The 15,921-nt window shown below is 40.4% G+C and overlaps 1 long non-coding RNA gene across 1 annotated transcript; it reads right to left on the reverse strand.

The window, feature by feature from the left end:
* Positions 1-9,681: 9,681 nt before the first annotated feature.
* LOC147149578 (uncharacterized) lies at positions 9,682-11,738 on the reverse strand. The gene is made up of 2 exons (XR_015086191.1): positions 10,629-11,738; positions 9,682-10,538 (listed from the first exon to the last, which is right to left on the reverse strand). It is a non-coding gene; the product is annotated as an uncharacterized LOC147149578 (long non-coding RNA).
* Positions 11,739-15,921: the final 4,183 nt, after the last annotated feature.

Raw genomic sequence — 15,921 nt, forward strand, 5'->3', positions numbered from 1 at the left:
TAGAATTAAATATTAAATTTTCATACTACATTGAAAATACTGGAACTCTGTTTTGACTAGTCCCAACAAAGATACATGCACTTATATACTATGAACTGTTACTCATTCAATAGCTTGAAAAGTGTCCAAAAATTGGTGGTGTACTATTTGATTTAAATCATTCTCAAGCAAATGCAATTAAGTGACAACTCTGCGTTAAACCAGAGTGACAATAAGATTGAGTGCATCTTGGAATCAGTCTCACATGTTATAAGATTCACTATTAATGAATAATTCTAACCTAATCATATGCAATTATCAAAATACACACAATACATTACGAATAAAAAAACTGTAATTCTAGTGTGATGTCAGAAACACTTACTAAAAAATGCTTTATGTTTAAATGATCTTATCAAGGAGATTTACTGCGTAGCAATTTCTAACGGGATTTCACTGGCCTCTGGTGGCCAAAGTGTGCCTTACATCATGCCGTCCATCTCCGTTTGACATTTTTCCGCTCTTGGGGCGGATTATTGTCAACGCACCACAGCATGCTTGGCTTGTCTAAATAGAGGAAGCTGCAACATTTTTTGAAAGTTTAGATATTAAATTTCATTTTTATTTCCTTGCTGCTCAGATGGCAGACGTTAAACTCAAGTGGAGCCGATCTGTACTTAATATTAACACCAAATGTCATGTCGCTGTTCTGTATGAATGGTACCTATACCGACACTGAATGAGGTTGACTTCAATGTCACAGGCCCAGCAATTTTGCGGGATCTCTCTATAAAAGCAATAATAATACAGTGGTGGGCAAATGATGTCCTGTGAACTGCTTATGACCGCTTTTGCTTATGAAAAATAAACTAACTCAAAATTTGAAAATTATTGAGGTACTATAATTTGTCCTGCATATATTCCAAATCCACTCAAAAAAATATTATGCCTATTCACGTTGTAGTAGAGGGCAGTATAAGACCCAGTGTAAGCACAAATAAGACATGTCTGTCTTCTAGTGGTGATTGGTTATATTACAATTTAAAACTACAGTTGGCCCCCATATATTAGCAGTTTGGCACCCGCGGATTTGTTGTATGCAGATTTTTTTTTCTCTTTTTTTCCCAATAATTTTTAGCATTTTCGATTGTTCCCAGTTATTCCAGGACCCTCCATTTCCTCCACTTTTTTGGTGGAAAACATATACTGAATGTGTCTCAGCATTTTGGAATATTTTATATAACATATGAATAATTGATTTGTAATGAAATGCAAAATATTTGCAAAATCATTTTATAATATTTTCAATGAATTATCGTAAGTAAATAATACCATGAAAAAATCTGAATGAATTGTTTCTATTAAAATTTCAAATACACATTTTTCACAGTCATTAGGACTGTTTGAATGAATGTTTTCACTTGAGCACAAAAGTTTTCCCACCCCTGGTTAATCGTTAACCACATGCACGTTTCATATTTGTTAATCCGCCATATGGACTGATCATCACTGGTTTGATGGACCATCACAGAATGTGTCCCAGTCCTTGCAGAAGCCAAAGGGCTGTCGTGAGCCAGGGACAAGGGTAGTGGGGTGGGGGTCTGACATCCAGGGCTCCCGAGGTCTGTTCAGATGAACGGGGGTCAAACAGGCGGGCCTGAAGATACCCAGCCAGCTGGAGCCCAATGACTTGACCCGGCATTACTTCCAGGATGTCCCATTTGTGGCCACCCCACTGGCATTCTTGGAAGAAGCCACCCCTTCCTCATTATTAATGACAGGGGGGTGATGATGTGCTGGATGACCCTGAACGAGCATATGGCATCATACACTCAGGACAGGACAGGACGCCCTTCTACATTCCGTGTCGGGGCCATTTATTCTGCAAATTATAAAGACATCTCAGAATTGACCTGGTCAATGTTTAAACAGGAATGGGAAGATGTACGACCAAAACAAATAGAAACACTCTTTGTGGCGCGTCGACTTTGTCATCCCCTTCCAAGTCAGTGGTGTTGCTACACGGAAAAATACTGGAAATTTGTTGTCCAGAAATCGTCCTGCGTCATCCTGCATCCCAGCCATTTGTGCAGAGCAATAACAATTACAGAAAATTCCTCGGTCAACTACGTATCCCCATTTCATATCAATCTCATTCAAAGGACACTGAAAAATGTTCCAACATTTCTGGGCCGACTTCGTCCATAAAATTGCTCAGCCAACTTCATGCCGCCGTTCAATGTCAGAGCCGTTCATATGGAGCGGTGATGTGAAAAGAAGGCAGATTATTACTTGCTTGACTACTGAGTGCCCTTTTCATGTTGTTGCCACTTATTTTCACGTTTACAACAAATAGTGACTGAAAAAACAAAAGCAAAACAAATGTTTAGTCATCTCCCCATTCATACGCAGGACAACCACACTAAAAAATGGAGGAAAATTGCCGGGTGGATTTTGTCCCCACATCAAGTGTGTCCAGGTGTAATTTATACATAACAGAGGCTGCCCAACATTCAGTTTTGTATCAGTGTAGTTTGAACATAACAATAAGATGAAGAAATGGTGTGAACGCGTCAGGTTGACCTAGCCAAGCTCTTTTTCTGTGCCAATGTCTTTAATACGACAACAAAATGCAAAAATTGCAATCCGTGTCGATGATACACAGACAAAGCGAGACAGAAAATAAAGTCAGAAAAATGCCGTCTTTTCGAGGGTCTCATGACAGCAGTTTAGAATCTGTCTGTCGGCCTTGTTTGTTTCTGCATTTGCGGGCGTAATTAAGCAATGGCTGCTGAGTAAATGAACTCTGCAACGAGCTGTCAATAAATCTGTTTCATGATAACTTAATTTGGCTAAGCGCTGTGTTACAGAACCCGGCGACACACACTATATCACTGGGTGATGAATTATTGAGTATAAATCCATTATCTCGGGCATATTTTATTTATGATGGCGGCAAGACACAGGAGGAGTTTAACACTGCGGGGTAATCATTGTTGCGCGCTGTGTCGCCGAATCAAAGAACGGCGCCATTTGACTGACAATTTGTTTTTTTGTTTTTTTGGTGCGCCAGGCCCGCAGCGACATTAGCCCGATTGCCTCGTTTAACGGCAGCGTTCTGTTTCCCCTCAAGCGCGCCTTGTAAACACCGATGCATCTAACGTACACCATTCTACAGAAAAGAGGGGGTGCCGGGCGTCTCTGGTGGTATCGCTATAATAGGTCAACAGCTGTATTTAAAAAATGCATCGCATCCTTGGCATCGGCGGAGATTCGTAGAGAAGCGCTCAGGGACGTTGATTTGGAAGCTCGACGTCAGGCCTCAGCGGCGACGGGGGGGAAAGTTGCCTTTGATGAGTACAGCGTGTAAATGATTTGTGTGTGTTTGTAGGACACAGAGGCGGGCCCGCACTCACTGCCAGGAAGTCGAGGAGCTTCAACTTTATCAGAATGGCAAGTTTGTAGAGCACTGCGATAACAGCAATCCGGCACTATTTGGAGAAGTGGAAGATTCATTATCACGTTATTTTCTATAGCACTAATCCTCATAAGGGTGAGCTGGGGAGTATCCGAGTTGAAGACTTTCTATGTTCCGTACAAACAAACAACCAGTCACGCTCACACCGATGGACAATCTGAGTTTTCAGTGAACCCATCTTGCATGTTTTTGAAACGTGGGAGGAAGCTGGAGTGACAAATTTACCACCCACATATTTACCATGCTACTTTATGATTAAGATTACAGTGGACCCCCACTATATGTGGGGATAAGGATCCGCCCAGCCCATGACATTTTTTTTAACCCCCCCAAATTCTTTAATAAGCAGGGATAAACAAGAACTGAAAGAGGCTGCAGAAAAGGCCTGGAAAATCACTTCAAATGAAGGATGCAACAGTCCGGTGAAGTCAATGGTGTCACAGGCTTGATGAAGTTACTGCAAGTAAGGGTTACGGCACCAAATACTAAATATTACTAATACTTTTGCTCACTTGAAAAGTGGGCGACTTCAAACAAAAGGTGCTCTGTACTAAGCTGTTTAACACATCTCGATGTAAATACCACAAAATCAAATCTGGATTTATGAACTTTTGTCCCATATTCTTCATGTCTTTTAATCTGAAACCCAAATGTCTTTAGTGTACATCAACAACAAAGGAATTGACCTTGCTGTTCCAGTACTTCCGGAGGGGACTTGTATTCGGGAAAGTAAGTCAAAATCTGAACAAAGCAAAAGCCAGTATTGAAAAAAGGTCAAAAGACATCAATGGTGAGAGCAGCTTGTGTGAAAAAAAGGAAAAGCGTTTCAAATCTGGTTGGATCCTGCTCAACTACTTCCTGTCCACTTCCCACTTGCATTGTCACCTATACTTCTTCCGAGATTTATTTGGATTGTGAAAAGAGGATTGACCCTTTCAACCCATGTAAACAGTCTGTTTGTATGTCGGTTTCCCTTGGCAAGACATCATGGGCTTTTGCTTGTGCAATCTTTAAAGAAATTCAAATATTGATGTCTCACATCGGAGATAAATTAGCCTTGGTGGCGAGGACGCAGTCATGAAATATGAATTGCTACCTGGGATTGCTTTTAGTAATTGTGAAATATTCAAAATGTTTCAGCATATCATTTCCGCCGGATGCCTCGGATACATTTTGAGCAATTCAATTTGGTCGTCACGTGGAAAGTTTCGACAAAGGCGGAAATGGAACGCTGCGTGACGCAAGGCGCTGACAGCAGTTCGTCGGGGAGCTCCTGTTTGTTGTTGTGAGGCTTTAATAGTTGCGCCTTCTTAATTCTTAATTGAGGAAATGTATTTGGGGGGCATACATAGACAGATGGATGGATGAGACATTTCCGAAATGATACCCGTACATCCGCAGGGGAAATCTTTTTCTGTCACTCATGAAAGACGATGAGCAGGCCCGAGAATATCATCCGAGCCTCCCTGGGCTCGGAAAATGTTTTTGAGAGCTAGTCCTCAACTTCCGAGACAACAATAACAAAAACAACAGCTGGATCCACTTTGTTGTCGTCTTCCCACTTTCATTGAAAGCATCACAAACAATCGGCACTTTCTTGGAGATAAAGGTGATGCCTTTGAGGGCTGAGTGGGCCAACGGTACACTTTAGGACAATTCCGGGAATTTCCGTGTCCACCTCAACAAGTTTTGTGTCACCTCTGGACCCGAGAGCACACGATTCAGTCAAAGTTCGTGCAAAGGCCGATTTGGAGTCACATCATTGTTGTTTGAAGGACCATGTTGGTGGCCACAATTTTTCATCAGGGTTACTGGGTGCTTCAAATACGAGTACACACTCCCTGACACAATGTATGACAAAAATGCCATTTTAGCTGTGGACAAAATACAAGCTGGCTTGCGTTTAGAGAAAATATGAGCATAATTGACGGCCACTGAAATGCTTTATGGAAATTGGGAGAAAAACAAAAAAAATTGTAAGCCTAAAAAAAAAAAACCCAACACACAAGAACTGGAAGTATTCAAAACATTTATTTAAAAAAAACAAAAAACAAAAAGGTCAAAGTAACCTAACAGATTCACCACAATAGGAAATGGGATGAATGATGACAATGCAAAGACACTGAAATAAAGAAGAGAACCACTTACAAATTGACGAGACAATGAGGCACAACTGGACAGGACACGGGTGGCTGGAGGGGGTTGATTGGGCTGATGAAAACCGGTGGAGACGAAACCCTAACAACTAGACAGTGATGTGTGGCGTCTTTAAAGTGGAAGTCAACCCCCAAAAAATCTTTACTATATGTTATATGGGCAGCACCAGTCTAACCTAGATATTTTGATTGGTATTGTCTGTGGAATATGAGTTAAGTAGTCAAAGCCACCTGTTTTTGCCAATCTCAGTTCTGTCACTTGCTGTCGACTGAAAATGACATCATAGTTGCTCAGGGCTCAGGTGAAGCTTCAGAAAACAGGTGAGCCGTGATTGGTTGTTACCTGAGTGCTGAGCAACTGTGATCTCATTTTCAGTCGACAGCAATTGACAAAATGGCCACCACCTGAGATGGGTAAAACGGGTGGAATTTGCTTCTTAACTCGTATTCCACAAATGCAATTATAATCCAAATTCCGTGTTTGGACTGGTGGGGGCGCATACAACATATTGCCAAGAAAATTTGGGGGTTGACTTTTAAACGTTGGGTAGGGTAGGATGTAAATGATGAAACGCATACAGATATGCAGTGCACACAGAAACACACGTACACATGCACGCAATTTCCTTCCCTCCTTTTCTGGCACCCATCCTGTTAATAGTCGTCTCTTATTGAACCCTAAAGCCAACTGCGTGTCAATAACCCTGTAGTTGAGTTACTATGGAAGCCTTCCTGCTTCCTCCGATCGCCGCTCCTTGTCAAATGTTGTTGTGCCAGATGGCATAGCCGTAGACATCTCGCAGGAAAACAGGGGCCCCCACCGGCCATTGGGGAATGCCTGTGGCCTCGATTAGAATTTCACCTTTCACACACAGTGAAGTCTGACGACAACACTGCATGCTCTTTGATTTGGTTGCGCATTATGGGGAAGTAGGGCAGTGCCCCACCAGATACAGCAGAGGGCTCTGTAGGGTAAAAATAAAACAGTACTGTCGCGATCGAGTGATCCATTTTCTATTGTGCCGGTCCTCATTAAGGATACGGGTGTGCTGGAGCCTATCCCAGCTGACTTTGGCTGAGAGGCGAGGTACAAGGATCAAACTGTGCATAATGGCTTCAACTTTAAATCTGGTACAGTACTTTTGTTTTGTTAAATTCGGTTAAGTTTTACTTAATTCAGTGCTTGTTTTCAAATATTTATGGACATACAATTTTCATTTAACTTTAATGTGGAATACATTTTTATTGAGTCATTGTGTGTGTATATAGATATATACTGTATATACACTTGTAAATTAATCAAGGACTCTTGAGTTAAGAATATTAAACAACGTGAAGTGCCCATGTGGCACATACACACGGTGCTGTGTATGAACTGCTGCATCCACGAGTTGAAACGGCCACATGGGAAAGGTTTTAAATTGTTTGAAAAAACATTTTTTTAAATGTCTCATTTAAGCCTACTACCGCTCAAGTAATTAATAAAAACAACACTGTTGCAGAATAAAAGCCAAAATGAATTGATGCAAGGTCCTGTTCTTGACTTTGCACTAATGCAAATGTACAATATGTATTCCTGTATGAAACAATATATAACGTGTCAAGTGCTCCCCGAGTGCTGCACACAAATGAATTAATGCACAAGGCTGCTTTGCTCACTAGATAGATGGCCTTCATTTAATTTACGTAATATTCCCAGAAGAATCATTTATACTGCAGCGCGCAATATCAGTGGGAATGTTTGGCCTATAAAGAAATTAACTTTGTCTCTCTGCTAAGTACACCAATGCATCAAGCCATTACATCCCCATGATAGATGAATCACACTTGGTATTACGTGGGACAAATGTATTCATTCATATTGCATATTTTTCTAATTTTGCCTGTCTGACCATCTGTGTGTGTTTCACTGTGATTAATCCACTGATCCTGTTGATATCAAGGGCGGGTGCTTTTTTTGCACACACAAGCGCTGATATGGAGCCATAATCCAACATATTATTATTATTATTATATTTCAGATATTCTTCAGTATCTGGGGCACAATGAGACCTGATTTCATTATCTCCCTGTGTGCAAGTGTGTGTGTGTGTGTGTGCGCATGCGTGTGTGTGTGTGTGTTGCTGCCTTTGTTTACTTACAGTTCACCAAAAAAAAAGTGGGGCCGCCAATCTCGGTTTAAAAATATTGCAATTTTTAGATTCATCTAATGTCACCGAATAAATTATTGCAAGGCATATTTCAATTGGAATTGGTTCAAAATCACACTACTTAACAATTTATATAAATCCCTCATGAGGTAACAGGGCCAAAGTAAAAAAAACTCACACCAACAGGTAAGGACAGTAAAGTAATAAATCAAATGTAACAAAGGTGTAAAAATGTAAACCACAACCACAGGCCCCTGTACCTCACAGAGAAACAATTAAATAAATATACCCAGTGGACTTGTTCGTAAACCATGAGGGACCCCAAATGCTACGGCAGCTACTATAGGTTTTTTTTTTTTTTTTTTTTTTAAATAAGATGATACAATGAAACACATGCACTTTGACATACTAACTTTAAATGAACAAAATAGCAATTTATTTTTTTTTCCCTTTATGAAACCGTACAACTACTACCACTATTACCATTATTACTACTTATCATTATAAATAAAAATAATAGTAATAGGCTTCAGCATACCCGCGATCCTGGTGAGGATAAGTAGCACAGATAAAGGATGGATGAATGGATAATATCATAATTGCATGTTATTTCCCATGCTTGTGTGGGTTTTTGTGAGTTGATGTTAGTCTGTACTGTATATGCCCTGCAATTTTATGGCGACCAGTCCAGTGTGTAATTTGCCTTTCGCTCGAAAACAGCAGAGATAAGACTCCACAACACTAATGAGGTGTAAAAAATGGATGGATAAAAAAACATCACCCTGAAATAATGAATATAAAACCTTTCACCCCATAAGGGTGTTGCTTTTTCGAAAAGTCATTAAACATGACTCTCGATATAACAACAATGCAGTACATAGCCACATGATATACTGTTTTGTTTCATTCCATTCAAGGATGATTGAGTTTATTGAAATGTAAAATTTGGTGTGGTCATCCTCATTCATTTGACGTTTAATCGATACACATCATTTTAGGTGGTCTATCTAAATTTAATCTTTTTTTATGACTCTCCAAGTCAGAGTAGCAAAGGTCACTGAAACATCAAACATCTTCAAGTTTTAAAAAAGTATTAAAATACATTTATGGACTTCTGTATATGTCCAATTTCGCTGGCGAGGAGAAATCAAATGGTTCCGCTGCTAATAATGAGACATGTGGTTCCTCACCATATAAAGGCCGACTGTTAGGGTCGTGGTCGGATTCAACCCGTTTGTGATTAAAGCAATTCTTCCACAAAAGACGAAATTAAATGTAATGGGTTAGGGGTGAGGTAAGGAGCAAAATTGTATGTGTGTGAGGTCATGGTTAAACACTGAATAACACTGTACGGCGTGGCCTTTTGTATCTAAAGCGGTCAATGTGCTAAATCAAGGGCAAAGGTTGTCCCCCGACATGCTCACCGCTGACCCAAATTCCATCAATCCTGCCCTTACACAAAGCCCATGATTACTTCTCTGGCTAAATGAAGTGAGGTTCCGATTGTACTCCTTTCATGATTTCTCCGCCATATGCAAGCAAAAACTCACAGTGATAAACCTTCAGCGGGACTTCATTTCTGCTAACCTTAACAATCGTAATAGAAATTAAAACTACGAGCAGTGATGAATGGGCACCCGCGCCCCCTTGTTCATGGCAAATGCTAAAAATGATTGTCAGACTTTGACGCTACATCCCGCCGACATAAAATGGCATGGCCCAAAATGTTTCGCGAGTCGCAAATACCATTTACCTGGTTTCCGATTGAAGCTCATCTAGATATTCTCAAGGGGAGTTTGCAAAGTACGACCCAAAATGACTTCCTCCAATTTCTTGTGGTAGTGTGCACTTTGCTGCGATCATCTAATGCAATGTTTCCTAGTTGTTTGTAATCCACTTGAGTCTGTCCATGCTTTGAAAAAAATTCTTTAATCATTAACGGAAAAAATAACATACATTATCACATGGTAAGAGGACCGTGTGTCTCCACAGCTGTTGGTGTTAGCGTTAGTTGTAAACCAATATCGTAATGTCTTTCTAGTAACTTGATGGACTGTGACACGCTCCATGAACTGAAAGTCTTCACTTGGCATCTCCAGCTGTAGCTTCATGAAAATCGCCTTTTCATTTCTCCTGGCAGAACTTGCTCATGTGTCCTTGTTTCAAGCAGCTGAAGCAGAGTCGCTTGCGATGCCTCCTTTCCGACATCAGGTTTTACTGCAGGCTTGGATTGTACCTTGATGTCCCCAAAGTGAGGATGTAGCACGACCTTAGCCTGTATATGGATGATCTCGACAAGATTGGCTCTTCTAGCTTGTTTCTCCTGAGCATCAACAGCGACCTTCCACCACTTTTCTCTCAATTTGTAAGGACGTGTATTTATGATGGCTTGCATGTTAGCAATATCATCCAACTCCTTCATTTAATAAGTATCTGCCATTGCATTGATACAGGTGGTGAGAAACAGGTCAAGTAAACAGAGAGCTTTGCCATTCTCTGCCTTGATTGAAGACCAGTTCAAACCTTTATTGATGTATGCAACAGCGATAGTATAAACATTTTGGAAATGTTCCTCCAAGTGCCTTTTTGCTTCACAGTATCCTTGGTCAGGTCCCATGATTAGACACATCCTTATTATCTCTCTAGGCTGTCCGCATGTGTATTGCATCATGGAGTACAGACGGTCCTTGTTGCTCAGTTTTTCTCTCCACACAACAAACGGCATCATAAAGCTTGTATATTCCAAGGGATCTCCTTTGAAGACAGAAATGTTACCTGGTGGCACAGTGGAAAGCCTTTGTTGTTTTGGCAAGAACTCTTAATTATTTTGACGTAGCATGATTGTGCACAAAGTCTCTGACGTACCATGACTTCCTGCTTCATGGGTAGCTGAGCAGTTTAGCTGCACGTGACATTGTCCTGAGTCTTAGTATCCTTGCTTTGGATTGCACTTAATGGAGCAGCTCCTCTAGGACTGTTTAGCTCATCCTCATCATTTGGCTCGCTCTCATGTGATACATCTTTGTCATCAATTTGTGAAACATTGGATTCTCCATGAAAATGCAACACATTGAGCCTTGTGTCAGCAGCGGCTAAAGCGGCCTGAATATCAAGCTCTTCCTTCTCTGCTTTTATCTTAGCTTCCTGTTCCAGTGCTACAACTTCCAGTGCTATTGCTTTAAGCTTAGCTTCCTGTTCCAGTGTTGCCGCTTTAGCTGCTTCAAGATTAGCTTCCCATTCCAACGTTGCTGCTTCAAGCCTAGCTTCCTGTTCCATTGCTGCTGCTTTAGCTGCTTCAATCTTAGCTTCCAATTTCAGTGCTGCAGCTCTAATCTTAGCTTCTTGTTCCATTGCTTCTGCTTTAGCTACTTCAATCTTAGCTTCCCATTCCAGTGCTGCGGCTTTAAACTTAGCTTCCTGGTTGTGTGCTGCTGCTTGTGCCGACAGCGCAGCTTTTTCCAGTTCTGCTTTCAAGCGTGCAATTACAGTAGAGGATGCTGACGAGCTTGAAGGATGACCAAAAACTTGCCTTAGAACTTTGAGACTTCTTCAATGTTGCCACTGGTACGCTATCCGAAGGAAAGGCAATTTTCCTCTGTCGTTTGTAATCCAACAGTGCTTCCGCACCTTCCTTTGTAGGTTCCACTGTAACTGCATCTTTATCCGTCTTTATGATGAGAGATGAAAGCCTTTCCACTTATCGCCTTTCCATTATTAGCGCCACAGCAAAACATTACAGTGCCTCTTGTGGTGATGTCCAAATTATTTGCTTATTCTGTAAATTTTGGGCACCAAAATATATTTTCAATTCCAATGAGTCTGTCAGGAGAAAGGTTCTCTTACTAATGTCAGTGCAGTGTTCTGTGAGTTACCGCTTACGTGCATCTACTGTAATTTCTCCTGACACTTGAGTCTGTCAGTGCTTTGAAACAACTGCTTTAAGCAGTAACAGTAAAAATAAACATACGGTAAGCGAACTGTGTGTCTCTGCAGCTCAAACCAACTGAACTGAGCCTCTTTTCCACAGTAACCAAGATGAAAATCCCCCTGCTGGACACATATGCAATTACATAAGCAAAATAAAACAATGACGCTTCTTCCCCCGTACATCCTGTTTTGGGTCCTTTAGATTTTTTAATGTCCCTGTTATGACAGACATGTCCACCGAATTTGGTGATACAAATTTGGTAAAACTGTGGTCAGGACTTTTATATCTTACTTATTTTTTACTTTTCAGGGAGCCCCACTGTGTAAATATAAATGTTTTTGCCTTCGTGTTCAATTCCCCTAAAATACAAACATAATACTAGAAAAGAACATGCAAGCCTTGTTGAGTTTCCCAACATTTTGATGCTCCCGAAAAGGGGATTAATTCATCAGAAATTCTAAAAATGAACAATGATTCTAATAAGACCTTATGCCGCCTAGTGCTCTTTCCCTAACTGTACTGCCAGCAATTATAACTGGCTGTTGTAATGTGTTTGAGAACAGCAGGTCCTAAGGCCTTTACTGAATATCATAAGAACATTTAGTGGGCTCGGCATTAAACCCTGAGGGACACCAAATACCATCCATTGGGAGTTATGTATGTTTCTTTTCTTCCTTCTTTCTACTTTTTGACTTTTGCGTCACCTTGCACGATGTTCATCCTGTGGCTAACACGCTCCTACAAGGCGTCCTCCTAAATAGGCCAATGTAGAACACTTGTCTTTCCTAAGGCATTAGACGAGTGGGAGTGCTGGCGGCTCATGGACGATTGTTAACGATCAACCCGTCAGTAGTAATCTTAATCTGTGGCTCTTCTCGTGCACCATCAAAGCCATGCACATGTAATAAAGTATTGATTTCTGCCACATTCTTCTACTCCATTCCCAGAACTCGAATTAATAGTGTAGTCGTCTCTATGTCCTCCAAATGAAGGCATGCGATGCTTTTCTCCTTGTCAATCCCAATAAAACAACATGAGAAATGTTTTTTTTTTTTTTTTCCTAATGCTTTGTTTCAAATGTGTATATCTCATTGCAGATCTAAACTTGTCAATGGCAGATCAGGGGATTCGAAAGGGTTTAGAGCTGTAACAGATGGTTTTTCTATCATGTGTCCTAAATGCTAATCCTGTCAATGCCAAAGCAGCTGTGATTGATGCATTATAACATAGGCTATTGGGAGGTGGGGCTGAGGGTGTTCGTGGAATGACAGAGCATCTCTCACATTTTGGAATAGTGATTGGCTGTCCTCTAAAGCGTCATTTAAAGAAAACCATAATTCTATGTTTAGTTGTTTTTGTTTAATTTGTGAGGAGCCACCCTTGAAGGAAGAAAAATCACATTTCTTGGATACCAAGCACAAGCACATACTGTACATTAATTAAATCTTTGGTGGTTCAATTTTTTGGTTAGTCAACCTCAAAACAACCACAATATTAGATAAGACTCAAAGTAATAAAAAACAAAACAAATTTACAAGCAAATTATTAATGTTGCTGTTCAATGAAAAAACATGCAGACCTACGTTTAATTTTTTCCCCCTGTCAATACAAGGTGACACATAAAACTAATAATCCCAAAACACCAAGACTGGTGGAAGAAAAATATTTTCTTCATTTAATTGAAAACTTAAAACATGCCGTTTAAGAAAAAAATGATGGAATTTTCATTTTTTTTAAATTACATCGTGTAGATGGCGTCGTCCTGTACAAACTCATTCAAAAATTCCTGATTTTTTGGGTCACCCTGTATATTGGTTGGATGACTTTACTCAATTATATATAAATCTGGATCCAAATGCATTTAAGTAGATGTAAAGTCTACTTAAAAATGTATCTGGATTCAGATGATTATATTTCGTGCAACTACTGGAAGAAATAAAATTAAGTAAATGATGCACATTTTTTTTCAGTGTATATAACACACTACATTGCAACATTAATAAATGGATATTTTTTCATCTAATAAATACAATGAAAAAATACCATTTTATTTTTATGTAATATACTTTATATATGAAATATGAAATAGTACTTAATAAAATATGTACTTTAAATCATTTCATTTTGGTCACTCTAAATGAAGGCTTTAATTAATTTTTTTAATTAATACCTAATGTAATTTATATTAAATGTTGTAGTTTAGTTTATTTGTACATTTAAAATAATAATATAACATGCATGGTTAAAAAAACATAAAAAATGTAAATAAAGTAAAAAATAAAAATATATATTATAAAAAGCCCGTGGCTTCTAAAATTGCTGTTTTACTGTCCAGTCCTGCATGATTGTTTTTCCGCCACTCCCCATCCATCCAAATGCTGCATGTGTTTGTACGTGAGTGGATGGCACCCTTCTGCGCTCTAATTGATGCCTACTGGGCTCAGTCCGACAGAAGCCGTCTCCTGGCAGCCACATGGGAGGAAACCACTGCCAAGGCAGCTTTCCTATCAGATTGCTCTTTGAACTGGAGGCTTATGAGCTTCTGACGAGCTCAGACTCCGCGTGGTGGCACACAGCATTGCCTCTTTGCCTTCCTTCCTCCACTCGATCCTACAGACCGAGCAGGAGTCTACAAAGTCAACACGGTTGGCTAAAGACGGGAAATGCCCCACCGCTTATCTGTCACAAACGTGTGCGATCTCTGGCGCGCGGTGATTCTGACTTAACTCTAAATGGAAACAGTGTTGTTTCTTTTCTTTTCACACAGCAGAACAGCGTGTCAGAGCGTTTCCCCGCGGATAATTTCAGACACGAGAGGCCCCGCTCTTAGGCCCCCTCTTGCCCTCTTTCGCCCTCGGCGCCTGGCATTCATTAGGCCTGACTTATTGCTCGCACATGGTCCACAGTGGGCCGAGTGTTATCCTCACACGAAAGGTGCCGCGGAAATTGCTGAGTCTCGTGTCAAAAAGACAACTCCCGAGGGGGATTTCCTCAACCCGCTTCGCACGCGTGGCTTGGCGTCAGGCTGGTGGCAAGGAGGTATAATGAGGCTTAAGGCGAGCCGAGCAACAAAAAAACCTGGCAGGTCCTCCTTGCGCCTCGTTGAAAACTAATATCCAGAGTGGGCCGGACACCCAGCCCTGAGGGATCCCTAATGCAGCCCTATGGGAGATTACCGGTGTATGCTTCCTTTTTTGATAGGCTAATCATAAACACACATCGGAGAGAAACACAGACCCAAGCTCATGAAATGGTTTACTCAAAGTTTGTCCATACACTGGACATTTAGGCGTTACATTTAGGAAGTATCTTGGTGCCTTTTATTGACAAGTCGACAGGAAAAAAAAACTAATTCTTCGTGCGAGTGCGTGTATAGTAAGTACCAGCACAATGGCAGATGTTAGGTTTACTGTCACTGCTCAATTCAGTTTTATAGTGATTTGTTTTATAAAAACATACCACATATGATAATGATGATGATGAGGAGGATTTGGCCCAATTATCTTAGTGTGTACCTCACTTTAGTATCCTCTTATACTAAATCATTGAACAATTATGTCCTTTTGGTTACTTGTTTGGATACATCAAACCGACTAGTCAGTGGAAGTGCTGCCTTCATGAGTGACATTAATATCAATACTTTTATTGTCTTTATGGAGTGCATCACAGTTTTCTTTTTAGCTTGGCAAGGAAGGAGAACATGCTCAGATTTGGCCTGATTGTGTGGACCCAGCTTGAACGTATCGAATGTGAAATATTAACCCTGGCCTTAAAACCATGTTACATATTAAATTGTGATGTATTTTGCTCAGCGACTCTTGACCTATATTGGATTGATATCACCAGGTGAATGATATAAAAGTGACTCCCACATATTTCAAGTATTTAGTACTCTGTGCACTAATAAATTGGTCTTAAAGCAGCAATGCGGGATATTGGCTTTCACTGTGGTATAAAGAAGATCACAAAAGGTGAAAAGTGCTGTACTTGTCTAAAAATATGTAGCGTATTAATAAAGCCGGCAAGCGCGCATGCTATTGCTAATACTGTTATATGTCTCTCCATGCATGCGCTCTTGTGCCAAAAGGGTGAAGATGAAAAGTTTTTTTGGACTTGTAACCCTTCTTCCCCCTGCCGGTAATCGCGCCGGAGCCCTGTAATCCGCCGCACATGCAGATGCCACGGGGGGAATATTACTGTTCATAATATTAATCTGCTCTCAAATTCCTT

The sequence above is a fragment of the Filicampus tigris genome, chromosome 3 (genome assembly GCF_054856515.1).
Source record: "Filicampus tigris isolate MCC_2025a chromosome 3, RoL_Ftig_1.0, whole genome shotgun sequence".
Taxonomy (NCBI): domain Eukaryota; kingdom Metazoa; phylum Chordata; class Actinopteri; order Syngnathiformes; family Syngnathidae; genus Filicampus; species Filicampus tigris.